Here is a 14,737-nt window from a genome sequence, read left to right on the forward strand (position 1 = left end):
GAATAGCATTTGTCTTGTTTTTGTGGAGTTGATTTTAGTGGTTGCCTAATATTTGTGGCATGTGATGCTGAGAGGTTCAATTTTTGTCTTTCAAAATATGTTTATTTTTAGAAAGCTAATTGACAAATCATGAAGTCATTCCCATGGCACTCTTAGGCTCAAGTCCCTGCACTGGCAATTTGTTAAAGTCACAGTAGAAGTCAAAGTTGTACCAGACCCACCGGCACTGACACATCCTCTCCTCGCCCCAGCCCCATCTCTGCTCTGATCTCATCCCCTGCCACTATTCCTCTCTCCCTTTTCTGGTCACAGGGCTTTCTGCCATTGTTCTGGCCTTTGCACTGCCAAGGGTGCCGTCTCCCCAAATATGCATTTGGCTAATGTCCTCATCTTCTCTTTTTATATTCATTGTTAGGTTTTTTTTTTGTTTTGTTTTGTTTTGTTTTTTGTTGTTGTTCTTCTTCAAGTCTTCACACAAATATCACTTCGTAAATCTGGCCAAAGCAAACAAGGTCAACCCGGATCACCATATTTAAGCGTACCTCACCAGCCACCTGTGCCTAACACCCTCCTCAATCTTCCCTACCCTGCCTTTTTTGTTGTTGTTTTTCCTTTCCTACAGTGCTTATTACTTTCTAACCTATGTCATTTGCTGGGGTTTCCTCCACTTATTTTAAATGTTTGTCTTCCCCCCAAAGCAAGATCTTAAGAACTTCAAACACAGTGACATATTGTACTCGCTCAATAAATATCTACTGAAATAGTTGTACCATATAGTTGTACCATGAGAAGGAAAACTCATGCCATTGGGACATGAATGCCCAAGGTTTTGGGAAACACCAGTCTAGCTTGATGACCCTCCACAGCTGGGGAAACTGAGGCCCAGAGAAGGAACATGGCAGATCAATGGCCAAGAAACCAGCCTCCTTAGTTCCAGATGCCCCTCCATCTCCTCCGATGGGTGAGAGGACAGTGCAGGAAGAAGGAGTGGGGGCAGGGAAGAAGGGAAGAGGGGAGGGAGGTTATCCTCACCATTGACCTGCAGCTTGAAGGAAAGCTGGGCCTCAGCATCCTCATGGAAGGCCCGTATGGTATAGCAGCCAGCCTCTGCCACCTTCACCGGCACCGGTATCAGTTTCAATACATACCTAGGAAGTCACACAGGTCAGGAAACCCAGCTGTCAGAGCTTGAAGAACTCCCCCATCTTTCACCTTCTTTGTACAGGCAAGAAAAACAAGGCCCAGGGAGGGTAAGGGGCCTGCCAAGGTCACACAGTGTCAGGAGCAGAGCCAGGACTCAAACCTTGTCACCTGAGTGACTTAAAAGCAGTTCCACTAAGCCAAGAAGGGTGGGAAGGGGTTGGGAAGGTGTCTGAGCAGGGTGGGGCGTGATTCCCTTCTCCTCCACAGAAGGGGCCTAACATGTTTTATTCTAATTTATCACTTCTCTGTCAGTCTGCGACTCTCCAGCCTTGGTAACATCACAGATGGCAGTGAGTGGCCCTCCTGGCATTCTCTTCGCAATAATCCTACCTTTTTTCTTTTGGCTGCCACCTGCTGGCTCCACATATCACAAAGAGAACATCTGAGAATCATCTAACCAATGTCTGTTTCCCGCACTGACTCAGAGACCCTGAGCACACTGAAATTCTGCTCCGGTCCCTGAAGTATCCCAGTGCCTGGCATAGATCTTGGTGTGTGGTAAACTCTCGGGAAAGGTGGACCTAGGTTTTTCAGGGCTCTGTCAGCTTCTTGATAGCTGCAAAGCTTCAAAAAATGGAGTGAGTAGCCCTGCTTACCATATCTCAGGCATATTGCACGTGGACAGTGCAATCTCGCCAGCACTGGAATCACCCAGGGTGTGGTTGTCCTTGAACCACAGCACAGTGGACAGCAGGTATGCTTCAAACACCACTTGTAGTGTCCAGCACCTGTGAGCTCAACAATTTGTATGGCACAGCTCTCCCAAAAGGAGAACTGTCTGCAAGGTAAGCAGTCGGGGACCAATGCTGGGGTATGGAGCAATTCATTTCAAGAAAATAAAACTAAAAACCAATATAGATAGGTGGATATAGATGAAAAAAATCCAACAAAATACTGTCAAGCCAAATTCAAGAGCATAATAAAAGGATTACACAGAGTGTACACCATGACCAAGTGGAATTCGTGCCAGAATGCAAAGATTGGTTAAACATGCGAAAATCAATGTGATATATCACATTAATAGAGTGAAAAATGCTACATGGTCATCTCAATTGATGGAAAGAAAAATCTTTGTCAAAATCCAACATGTGTTCATGATTAAAAACTAGCCGGGCACAGTGGTGCATGACTGTAACCCAGCAGTGGAAGGGTGGGGGTAGGGGCTAATGAGTCAGGAGGATTGTGAATTCAAAGCCAGCCTCAGCAAATTATTGAGGTCCTAAGCATCTCAGCAAGACTCTGGCTCTAAATAAAATATAAAAAGGGCTGGGGATGTGGCTCAGTGGTTAAAAGCCCTGGGTTCAGTCCTCAGTATCCACCCAAAAATGTGTGTATATATTGTATGTATGTGTGTGTGTGTGTGTGTGTGTGTATATATATATATATATATATATATATATATATATATATATATATATATATATACACATCTAATAATAAGCAGCACACTGTAAACATTATTAGGGACACATTTGAAAAAGCACACCTACTTCAATGATCAAAGACTAAAAGCTTTCCTGCTTATTTCATGTATGCCAATTCTCACCACTTTTATTCAATATTGTACTGGAATTTCTAGCCAGAGGAATCAGGAAGAATAAGAAAGAAAAGACAGCCAAATTTTAAAAAAAGAAGTAAAATGATCTCTATTCATAGGTGACATGATCTTATATGTACAAAAACCATAAGGATCTACAAAAATAATAAATCTATAAGCAAATAAGTGAATTCAGCAAGGTTGCAGAATACAAGATCAACATTGAAAACTCAATCATTTGTCTATATACTAGCAATAATCCAAAAAGGAATTTTAAAAATTATTTTGTTCTCCCGCATTTTTTATTGGTGCATTATAGTCATACATATTTATAGGATTTGTTGTTACTTATTCCTACATGCACACAATAGAACAATATAATTTGGCCATTTTACTACCCAGGACTTCCCCCTGCCATCCCTTGATCCCTTTCTTCTACTGATCTCCCTTTGATTTTCATGAGATCTGCCCCCAAATTTCTTTTCTGTTTTCCTCTCTAGCTTTGCATATAAGGTAAAACAAATGACCTTTGACTTTCTAGGTTTAACTTATTTCACTTAACGTAATGGTGTCTAGTTCCATCCATTTTCCTGTAAATGACATAATTTCATTTTTCTTTATGGCTGAATAAAACTCCTTAAATATGCATGCCACATTTACTTTATCCATTTGTTTACTGATGGACATCTAGGCTGGTTTCATAGCTTAGCTGTTATTAATTGTGCTGCTATAAACATGGGTATGTATGTATCACTGTAGTATGATGACTTTAATTCTTTAGAATAAATACCAAGGAGTAGTATAGCTGGGTCACATGATGGTTCCATGCTTAGTCTTTTGAGGAAACTCCGTCTTTATTTACATAGTGATTGTATTAATTTACAATTCCACCAACAGTGTAAAATTGTTCCTTTTTCTCCACATTCTCTCTAGTATTATTATTATTATTTGTATTTTTAATCCTGCCATTCAGACTGGTAGGAGATGAAATCTCAGTATAGTTTTGAGTTACATTTCCCTAATTTCTAATGATGTTGAACACTTTTTCATATATTTGTTGATTATTTGTATTTCTTTTTGGTTTTTTAATTGTCTATGTGATTCATTTGTCCACTTATTAATTGGATTATTTGAGATTCTGGTATAAAGTGTTTTGTGTTCTTTATATATTCTAGATATTAATCCTCTGCCAGAATAACTAGCAAAGATTTTCTCCCATTCTGTAGGTTCTTTCTTCACATTTCTAATTGCTTCCTTTGCTGTGCATAGCTTTTTAATTGGATCTCATCCCAAGTATTATCTACTGGCATTATTTGCTGAGCTTTAGGGGTTCTAACAAACAAAGTCATGGCCTGTCCTATATGCTGTAATGTTGACCCTATGTTTTTTCTAGGATTTACATAGTTCCTGTTCTAATTCCTAGATATTTGATCCATTTTGAATTTATGTTTATGCAGGGTGGGAGATAAGGGTCTAGGTTTATTCTTCTACATATGTATAACCAGTTGTCCCAGCATTAGTGGTTAAAAAGTCTCTTTTCTTTTCTCCAATGTATGTTTTCAGCACCTTTGTCAAGGATCAAATAGCTGTAGATGTGTGGGTTTGTCCCTGTGTTTATTTCTATACCATTGGTCTATGTGTCAATTTTAATGCCAGTATTATTCAGTTTTTGTTTCTACGGCTCTGTAATATAACTTGAAATCAGGTATTGTGATGTCTCCGGCATTGCTTTTTGGCTTAGAATTGCTTTGGCTGGTTTTTTTTTTTTTTTTTTTGTATTCTTCTAAATAAATTTTATGACTATTTTTTCTAGTTCTGTGAAGAATGTCACTGGTATTTTGATGGGGATTGCACTGAATATGTATATTGCTTTTGGTACTATGCCCATTTTAACAATATCAATTATGCCTATTCATGAACAGGGGAGGCCTTTTCATCTTCTGAATCTTCCATTTCTTTCTTCAGTGTTGTATAGTTTACATTGTAGAGAGATCTTTTTACATGTTTGATTAGGCTTATTCCTAGGGTTGGTTTGTTTGTTTGTTGAGGCTATTGTGAACAGAATTGTTTTCCTGATTTTTTTATCAGCAGATTCATTGTTGGTATATGGGAAAGCTAATGATTTTTGTATATTTATTTTGTAATCTGCTACTTTGCCACAATTTTTATTAGCTCTTACAGTCTTTTGGTTAAAGTTTTTTGGATTTTCTTGGTATAGAATCACATCACCAGCAAAGAGTGATAATTTCACTTCCACCTTTCCTGTTTTTATCCCCTTTAATTCCTTCTTTGCCAAATTGCCCTGGTTAGACTTTCTAGCACTATATTAATAGACATCCTTGTCTTGTTCCAGATTTTAAGGGAAATGATTTCAATTTTTCCAAATTTACTCTGAGGTTGGCTTTGGACTGCCTTTATTATGTTGAGGTAGGTACTGGGGACCCTATAAACTATAGTAAGGAAACAAAATTAATAGAATACATATAAATTTATAAGAAGGGAAAAAACTAACCCTATTTGGAGATAAAATCATTGTCATTACAAAAAAAATCACAAAAAATATTTGAATTTAAAAAGAAGTTCAGCAAGATTATAGACTACAAGAACAATATGTAAAAATAAGTTAAAGTTGAAATTCATCATTTCAGAGTATTATTTTAAATATAGGCATGGTGACCCATGCATGTAATCCCAGTTACTCGGGAGGCAGGATAGCAATTTCAAGGCCTGCCCTGACAACTTAGCAAAACCTTGTCTCAAAATAAAAAATAAAAAAAGGTTTTGGATGTAGCTCAGTGGTGGAGCACTACTGGATTCAATCCCCACTACCCACGCCCAAAATGTATTTTGTATAATAACACTGAAAAAGTCCATGAAACCCTTAGACATAAATCTTACTAAATATGTGCAAGATCTGCATATAATGTACAAAATATTGAGAAAAAACATTGAAGAACTAAATGAATAATGATAAGATACACACCATGCACATGGATTGGAAGGCTTAATATTGTTAAATATGTCAGTTATCTGCACATTGATCTATATAGTTTCAACAAACTTCAAGTAAAAAGTTCTGCAAAACAATAAAAATATTGTGTAATTGTAAATAACAAGTTGCTTAATTTTTGTTTGTTTGTTTAGAAACATGAAGGAATAAGAATAGCCAAAACAATTTTGGAAGGGAAGAACAAAATTGAAAGACTGATAGTATTGGGTTACAGAAAGCTGCTATATGGTACTAGAAAAAGGATTATCATGTATGGCTTGTGGAGAATAGAGCCCAGGAATAGATCCACATGCATGTGGTCAATTGATTCTTGCTAAAGATGTAAAGATAATTCAAGGAGTCTTTCCAAAAAAAAAAAAAAAGAGTGTGGCAACAATTGAATATCTATAGACAAAAAAAAATAATATTCCAACAAGCATGAAAATCTTTGATCTTGCATTAAGCCCTATTCAAAAATTATCTCTAAGTCGATTCATGACCTAAAATGTAAAATTATACAATTATTACAAGAATTATACAACTCTTTCAAGAATAATTACAATTATTACCTGTGACCTTGAGAGTTAGGGTAAGAGTTTTTAAAAACATTAAAGAAGATCCTTATGGCTCTGCCTTCTGATCATCATGTAAGCTGCTTCCCTGTGCCACACTCTTCCTCCAGATGTCCTGTCTCACCTCTAGCCTCGAGGAAAGGAGCCAGATGACAATGAATTGAGACCTCTGAAACCAGCTTCTAATGAGAAATCAGATGAGGATCCTGATATGTGATAAACCTTTCCTCCCTCTCAACACCATAGGTATTAAGAATGTGTTCTAGAATGTCTTAGGAACCAGAGCATTTTGGTGTGTATCACTATGTGGCTGAGGTGCTACCATTCTTTTGAAACCAATTATTTGGAAGAAAAAGAATTGAACACCTCAAGTATAGATATGATGATGTCTTCCAAAGCCCAAAGTTATTTTTAAAATGTTATACTTTAAATGGCAAGTTCAATTGATTTACTGTACAAATCCTAATTTTTAAACAAGTAAATGTCACTTTCCATAACACACTGAAGCAAAAAAAAAAAAAAAAAGCCAATATAAACCATGATCCATGTCATGAACCAAATTTAAAAGAATTGAAATTATACTCAGTGTGTTCTGTTACCACAAAGGACTCAAACCAGAAAACAGTAAGATAAAAGAAAATCTCCAAAACCCTGGGACATAAGCACAATTCTAAATAATCTATGGGTTGAGAAAGTTAAAAAGGAAATAAAATAGACACTGAACCTAGTGAAAAACAACATTTAAAGATTTGTAGAATACATCCAAAGCAGTACTTAGAAATGTATATCATTAAAAACACATTATAAATGAGGAGTAGGCACAATTTAATAATCATTTATACCACCTGGGAAATCTTGGGTGTTGGCAGGGGGGTGGTTCGGGAGCAAATAAACCAAAATCAAGCAGAAGAAAAAATTAATGAAGATCAGAGCAGAGATCAATTATATTGAAAATAGAGAAAATGGAAGAAATTAGTGAGAAAAAGAGCTGCTTGCTTTAACAGATTAATAAAATTCACAAATTTGTAATAACATTGATAAAAAAAGAATAGATAACATTTTCAATATCATATCAAGTCCTAAATGGAATATTAATTATGACAGACCCTAAAGACATCAATAGTTTAGTAAAAAAAAATGGTGTTCCCCCCTCCCAAAGGTATTCATGTATTGGCAGCTTGGTCCTCAGTGAAGTGATGTTGGCAGGTTGATGTTGGCAGGTTGAAAGTTATTGGGTCACTGGGCATCAGGAATTTGCAAGACCATACCCACTAAAGATAGCACTTCATTGGAATTCAGATGATTGTATGAATTAATGGAAAAATGTCATATGACAAAATTCAATACCCATGAATAAAAACTCTTAGAAAATGAGACTAGAGCATTTGTTTAGGTTCTAATCCCACACCTTGAAATAGGCGAATAGGCCTTTTTGTTTTTCAGAAAGGCAATATTATGATGTAATTACCTAAGATGGGGTCATAAGGGAACAGAGCAAGCTGTTGTTTCAGTGTAACTTCTGTTCTTTACAAGGAGAGGAGGGCAGGCTACTGGTTCAGTGAGACTTGTGTCCTTATAAGGAGAATAGGATGGGCTGCTGACTCTGTAGCAGTATTGCCCTTTTAATGAAATCAGGGTGGGGTGCTCATTCAGTGAGCTTTCTATCATTTCAAGGAGAGCAGGACAAGCTCCTGATTCACAGTGCCTTGTATCCGTTAATGATAATCTTCTGTCCTACCTAATTGGTTTTTAATGTGGAATATTTGAATTTCCATTCTGTTCATTTTAGGTATGTCCTGCAGGTATTTCTGTGCAGTTCCCCTGGGCATTCTCTTTAACATGAGATGAAGGAACAACTCTAGTGAACCTATAGCAGCATAGCTTCAAAACCAGAAAATGCTGGTCTTATACATTTCTACCCATCCCCCTCAGTTACTGGTGTCATAATGTAACACGTATGTATCCTGTGTAGCACTATATAGGGAAATTATAATGAACCAACCCTCCCTCTATAACCACAGATGTTAATGCCATTGCTCTACAGTATCTTAGGGAACAGAGAAATTCCTACCAGTATCAGCATATGAGTGGGGTGCAACCATCCTTTTGATACCAGTTATTCGAAATTGTAGGAAAAACGAATTGAATACCTCGAGTGCACATATGTTGTGGTCTTTCAAAGTCAAAAATTATTACAGATTTTTAGACTGAAAATGAAAAGTACATTGAAGTTCTGAACAACAATTAATTTCTAAACTAGTAAATATCAGTCTCCAAAACCCACTAAACCAAAAAGGGTCTGGAGCTCTTCCTTGTTCCTGTTCTGAAAATGGAAGAAGTTCTGGAGCCCAAAGGGAGATGACCACTGGGAGTTATGGCCAGGCATGATTGGGAAAATACTTGCTCTGATGTCACAAGCAAGTGTCAAAGCGCAGGTACATAAGAGAGTGGCTGCGGGTGGGTTTTTGTCCATAAGTACAGGAAGCTCTTGGTGGAGACCTGTCAGACTCCTAGATAGTTAGAGCACTTGGTGGTTGGTGGTTAGTGGTTGTTGTTGTTGGTCTTTAGATGTTGGTTCTTTGATTTGGGATTGTTGTCTTGTTTTTAGTTTTTGTTTTTTTTTTAATTTTGATTTGTTGTTTCAGTCTGGTTTTGTTTGTTTGTTTGTTTTTTGCTAGCATTGGTGTTTCTGCTTAGGATGTATAGCCAGAGAGTGAGAGCAGTGGAGTGTAGCAGGGGCCCAGCTCCTACAAGAAGGCAATCCTGAGGGACCAGTATGAGGTCCTGAGGGGCATTGGGCATGGCAGTTTAGGCCATTTCAAACTAGCCCACCATCGCCTCATGGGGGCAGAGGTAGCAGTGGAAGTCCTGCCAAAGATAGGGCAGAACTTCCAGTCCTCTCCAAACTGGATGTGTTTACGAGCCTGGAGCATCCCAATGTGATTCAGTTATTTCAGGTCCTTGAGACCCACAGAAATATCTACATGGTGATGGAGCACGCAGGTGGGAGCCAGATATCAGACCACGACCTGCAGGGTGGCATGCAGGAGGAAGAGGCCTACAGACTTTACGTCAGGTAGTGTGTGCTGTGGCCTACTGCCAAGACAAGAGCATCACACACTGAGACCTGAAGGCAGAGAACATAATGCTGGATGCCAGAGGCCAGGTCAAATTCGTGGACTTTGGCTGCAGCACCTGAATCATATCTGGGCAGAAACTGAAGGAATTCTGGGGCACTGTCTCACACTTTGCCCCCCAAATTATCCTGAGGCAAGCATATGAGGGTCCCCTAGTGAACATCTGGAGCCTAGGTGTCATTCTGTATTTTATGTTGACAGGGAGACACCCATTTATGGGACCCACCTCTAAGGAGATGCTGAGGCATATCATGTTAGAATGTTCTGCAACCCTCCCCATGTTTCTCTGGCAGTACAAAGGCATGTCCACCAAATTCTGACCCTGAACCTCAGGAAGCATCCCACAGCCAAGCAGATCTTTTAGCACCCATGGATGATTCAGGGTGAGCAGTAACTACCCCATGATTATAGTTAGGCATTCCCCAAACACCCAGACCCCAAAATACTGGCTATAATGTTTGATATGGGTTATGATCTACACAAAACCTGGTGTTCCTGGCCAAGAGAAAGTTTGATGCACTCATGGCTACCTACCTCACCCTTGAGCACCAGATAAGCCAGTTGGCAGGCCACATGTTCCAGGGGAAGCGGGTGCCTCTGAGGGTTAAGTCTTGCCCATGCCTCATGGATCTTTCCCATTCCTCTGACTTCCAAAAGAGAAGCCCCAGTGAGCCTTCCCTTTGCACCCTCCCCTTGCCCTGTGAACATCCTCTGCCTGAAGAGGCCAGTCAGGACAGAAGGGCATCAGGAGAGCCAGCCAGCCTCCCATTTCTTTCCTGCCTGCAATGACCCCCACACCTGATTCAGCCTCCTAGCCTGATTCTGGGCAATTCTATACCAACAGAAAGTTTTGGAAATGGGTAACTAGGAGGATTTCTACCTGTGTCAGACAACTGTTCTGATGCATACCAGGTGTCAACAGTAAGGTGGCTTCAGCGTAAGAGGGAAGAAATGTGCCAGATTCCTAAACAGTCTGGCTCCAATGAAGGGGACAGCTGACACAGACAAACCACTACACAGCCAGAGGACCCTGTGCTCTGTGGATCCTGACACTTTGCTTGGACATTGGTCATGTGGACTCTGAACAGCCCCAGCATCAAGATGTGCCAACCACCTCAAGTTTCTCTGCATGGCTTCCAGCCCAGAGCACTTCTGTATCCACCTGGACATCAGGAGTCTCCTCTGCCCCCACCTGCAGAGGACATCAGAGACTCTTGTCCATGGGACCCTTCCCCTGCCCTGCTCCTCTGTGCTTTCTCCCATTCTTCTGAGATGTTTCTTAATAAATTTATTTCAGACAAATTGTGTAGTAAAATTATTATTCAAAAAACAGTCCTTATGAGATATAAAAAACATGAATAAATTTTTATAAATTAGACTTAATTAAAATTTAATAATTCTACTTTTGGAAAGAAATGATTAAAAGTCAAACCACAGAGCAGTTCAAAATATGTTATAAAGGACTTATAGTCAGAATGAATTTCAAAACTCAATTAAAAAATTCAATTAAAATGGGGAAAACTTTTGAATGAAGATGACATACTAATGGCATATATGTACATCAAAGGATGCTCATCATTAATACTTTTTAGGCAAATAAAATTAACATCATAGTTGAATACCACTATATACCCCTACATAGTTAGAAAAAAACCTGGCAATTTCATGTTTCTAGAAATTTTAATTTATAGAATTCTATACATAGCTAGTATAGATGTACAATGGAACAACCAATTTAGAATCCGTTGGGCAGTTTCTTATAAATTTAGAAAAAAACATATAATCCAGTAATCCTATTCCTAGGTATCCCATGTGAAATGGAAATTTATATTCACTCAAAACCCTCTATAAAAATATTTACAGTTGCTTTATTTGTAATCACCTCAATCTGGAAACAATTCAAATGTCCCTTAGCTGTCAAATGGATAAGCAAACTGCAGAGAGTTATCTATGAGCCATGTGTTGAACTGAGCAATGTTCAAGCCATAAGGCAGGGAAGTCTCTGTTTTGGGAATTCCCAGGCAGAATCCCCTGGTTCAAGAATGCCCAACTCACGCTGGCATCCTGATCTAGGTCACAGTTAAGGTCAAACAAGGCCTGGAGATGGGAGTAACCTTGCTCCTCTCCCAGGTATGTTGTGAGAATGAGATGGGACCACAAACAGGGATGTGCTCTCCACACTGTGGGGTAGAATGTTCCCCTCTGGACTTGGGAAATGGTTCAGTGGAACTGGGACATGACCCAGAGAGCACTGATTGCACAATGGGGAAGTTCACCCTGGTCAAGCATTCTGGGCCTTTGGTCATGCCAAGGAAGTCTCAGCTTGCTGTATTTCTCTCTCTCTCTCTCTCTCTCTTTTGGTACTGGGAATTGAACCAAGGGAACTTTAACCAAGGGAACTTTACCACTGAGCTACTCCCCCACCCCATCCTTTTTTTTTTTTTTTTTTTGAGACAGGGTCTGGATGAGTTGCTTAGAGCCTCCCTAAATTGCTGAGGCTGGCCTTGAACATGTGATCCTCCTGCATCAGCCTTCTGAGTTCCTGGGATGACAGGTATGCATCACCATGCCTGCTGCACATCTCTTTTTATTTCTTTCTCTCATTTGTTTATGGGCTTTAAAAACACACCTGAGAAGTTTCAGAATCCCTTCAGAAGAGCAAAGCAACTCACTAGAGTTAAACAATGCTGTTTTCATGTTTGATTTTCTTAGCCACTGAGAATTATTATGACTTTTTTGTACTTTAAAGAAAACTTTTAGACTCCACTAACACTTTAAATGTTTATTCTCTCTACTCAGCAACTCTGTGTCTAGAAATTTATTCTATGGGTGCAAACACATAAATGTGAAATACAAACAATTCTCAAGCCAGGATCATTGTAGCATAATACATAACCCTAAGAATTTGAAAACAGTGGAAAGATCTATCAATAGGGGATCATTTAGCTAATTTATGGCACCAGCATTGCTTTTAAATGGGTGCAGCTCTCAAAATGGAAAAACTAATATCCCTATCCTGTGAGTATGTTCTTAATATACTAAGTAAAAATAAAAAAAGTTGTAAAATAATAGTAGTCATTTTAAAAACAACTATAATTTAATTAGACGCAAAATACAAATATTAGTATGCATCAAAGTGGGGAACCCTAGAAAAATAAAACTGAACCACTAACAGTTGAAACAGAATTTCCATAAGGTAAATTCCTACAAACAGAGTCGCTGACTAAAAAACAAAAGCACTTTAAATGTTACCAGAGTCTAAAATACAAAACCACACAAAGGGAAGTTTTTCTCTTTCTGTATTACATCTTCTGGTAGTAATATTGGGGCATATGTTCTTTAAACACTTATTTTTCTAATTTTTTGTTTTTTGGTTGTCAATAGATCTTCATTTTATTGATTTATATGTGGTGCTGAGAATCAAACTTAGTGCAACACACATACTAGGCAAGAGCACTACCAGTAAGCCACACCCCCAGCCCTCTTACACACTTTTATAAATTAACTAGTAAATTAATTAGTAAAACTAGACAATAAACTCAGATAACAGAGGCCTTGGAGAGACAGGGTTCTAATTCACAGAAAGGATGTTAATGGGGCTGGAGGCTCCTCCTGGGCTGCAGCTCAGGACCCAACAAGAACAAACTCTTTCTGTTTTCCCCTCTTTTTCCAGGAACAAGGAACCCTGGTGGAGAGTAGGGTGGTGGATGAAATGTGTAGTCCAAGTGGCTCATCTGTCTGGGAGGAAAATTCCAGCTTGCCCATCTCCCATGGGCAGGACCAGGCTGGGGCTGACCCAGTTCACCTCACCCCCTGCACCTGCTTTGCACAGGGGCCTGGAGGTCCAACCCTTTCCCAAACTATTATTATTTTTATTATTTTCTTCTAGCCCTCAGGTTTACTTGGATTGTTCCTCTCAAGCAACCTTTTCTATCCTTTCTTTTGGGACACATGGCACCTGAGATGTCAGAAGTTGGGAGACAGGATTTGGAGCCAAGGCTTCTTGGATCCCTGGTTCTGCAACCTTGGGTGGGTGTTTTACCTCCCTGAGATACAAACTGGAAGTCAGCCAGGCCCAGGCTCCCATCCTACTCTTGACACATTGTCCAAATGATCTTGGGCAAGTAGCTTTGACACCCCTCTCTCATCTGTAACCTGTACTAGGATTGATGAGGGAGAAATAAGAAAAATGAATGAAGCAGCCAGACAGCCCTGGAGCACCATCTACTGGCTAATGACAGCCAGACTTTTATCGTGCCTCATCTCTGTGGCCTTTTTTTTTTTTTTTTTTTTTTTTTTTTCATTAACCACAAGGGAACTGGAGTCTGATGTAGTGTGATTCACCCAAGGTCCCAGAAGGAGCAGGCTGAGATAGGGCCTGGAGTCTCCTGACTTGCAAACAGGCTTTCCCTTGAACAGAGACAATGTGGGTTGGCTATTATCTTTCCAGGCCGGAGCCAGGTTTTTCTTATTCGACTACCTCCACAGTCAGGAGAAAAGTGATCATGAGCTCTGGGTGTGCTGTGGGGGCTTTGAATGGCCAGGCCCTCCAGCTGATGGGGTTTCCCTGACAGGACTCAGTTGGCTGCAGGGCCGTGAGTCAGAGCTGAGCACAGCCCTGTCCTCTGCCCACTTGCAGCCACGGCCACAGACTACTAGAGACAGTCCAAGAAGACCTGCAGCTCCAAAACAAAGCACCCTCCCCCCCTGGTCCAAGCAGAGATGCCCATTCCTCTGCTCAGACAGAGCAAGTGATGGCCAGAGTACACACAGCAAGTAAATGATTGGCCTCAGGCTGAAACATTGGTCCACTTCCAGGATCATCCCAAACAGCCCAGGTGGAAGGCCAGGCACCCCTAGCCTGGCCTTGGACCCTTGCATTTGCCCCCTGCTCCAGTGGCTTTATTGCTTCTGGTACCATGCAACTAATGACTAACAGGCCTGGGCTCCACAGGGGAGCTGATGGCCAATACAGAGCTGGCCAGAAGGGACCAGGATGCCCATCTTGTGACAGCTCCACTGCCACTAAGCTGCTGCAGCAGTGAGGGCCTGTGGTCTGTGCCCCATTGTCCCACCTGGCTAGACTCTGCCTCAGAGCCACAGCCTGGTGCCCCACGCCCTCCTCTGGCCTCTCCCTAGCCACATTCTCCTTCCTTCTTCTCTCCTTTCATCTTCTGTCCCCCCTACCTTCTTCCTATTTCTGTCTGGGGCCCTTGAATGCTCTGTCTGCCCTGCTCCTCTCTAGGTCCCAACCATGTTTCACCCCAACCTTGAATCGGGAATCTACCGATGCTTATCA

The sequence above is a fragment of the Spermophilus citellus genome, assembly GCF_964194105.1.
Source record: "Spermophilus citellus genome assembly, chromosome: 1".
NCBI lineage: Eukaryota > Metazoa > Chordata > Mammalia > Rodentia > Sciuridae > Spermophilus > Spermophilus citellus.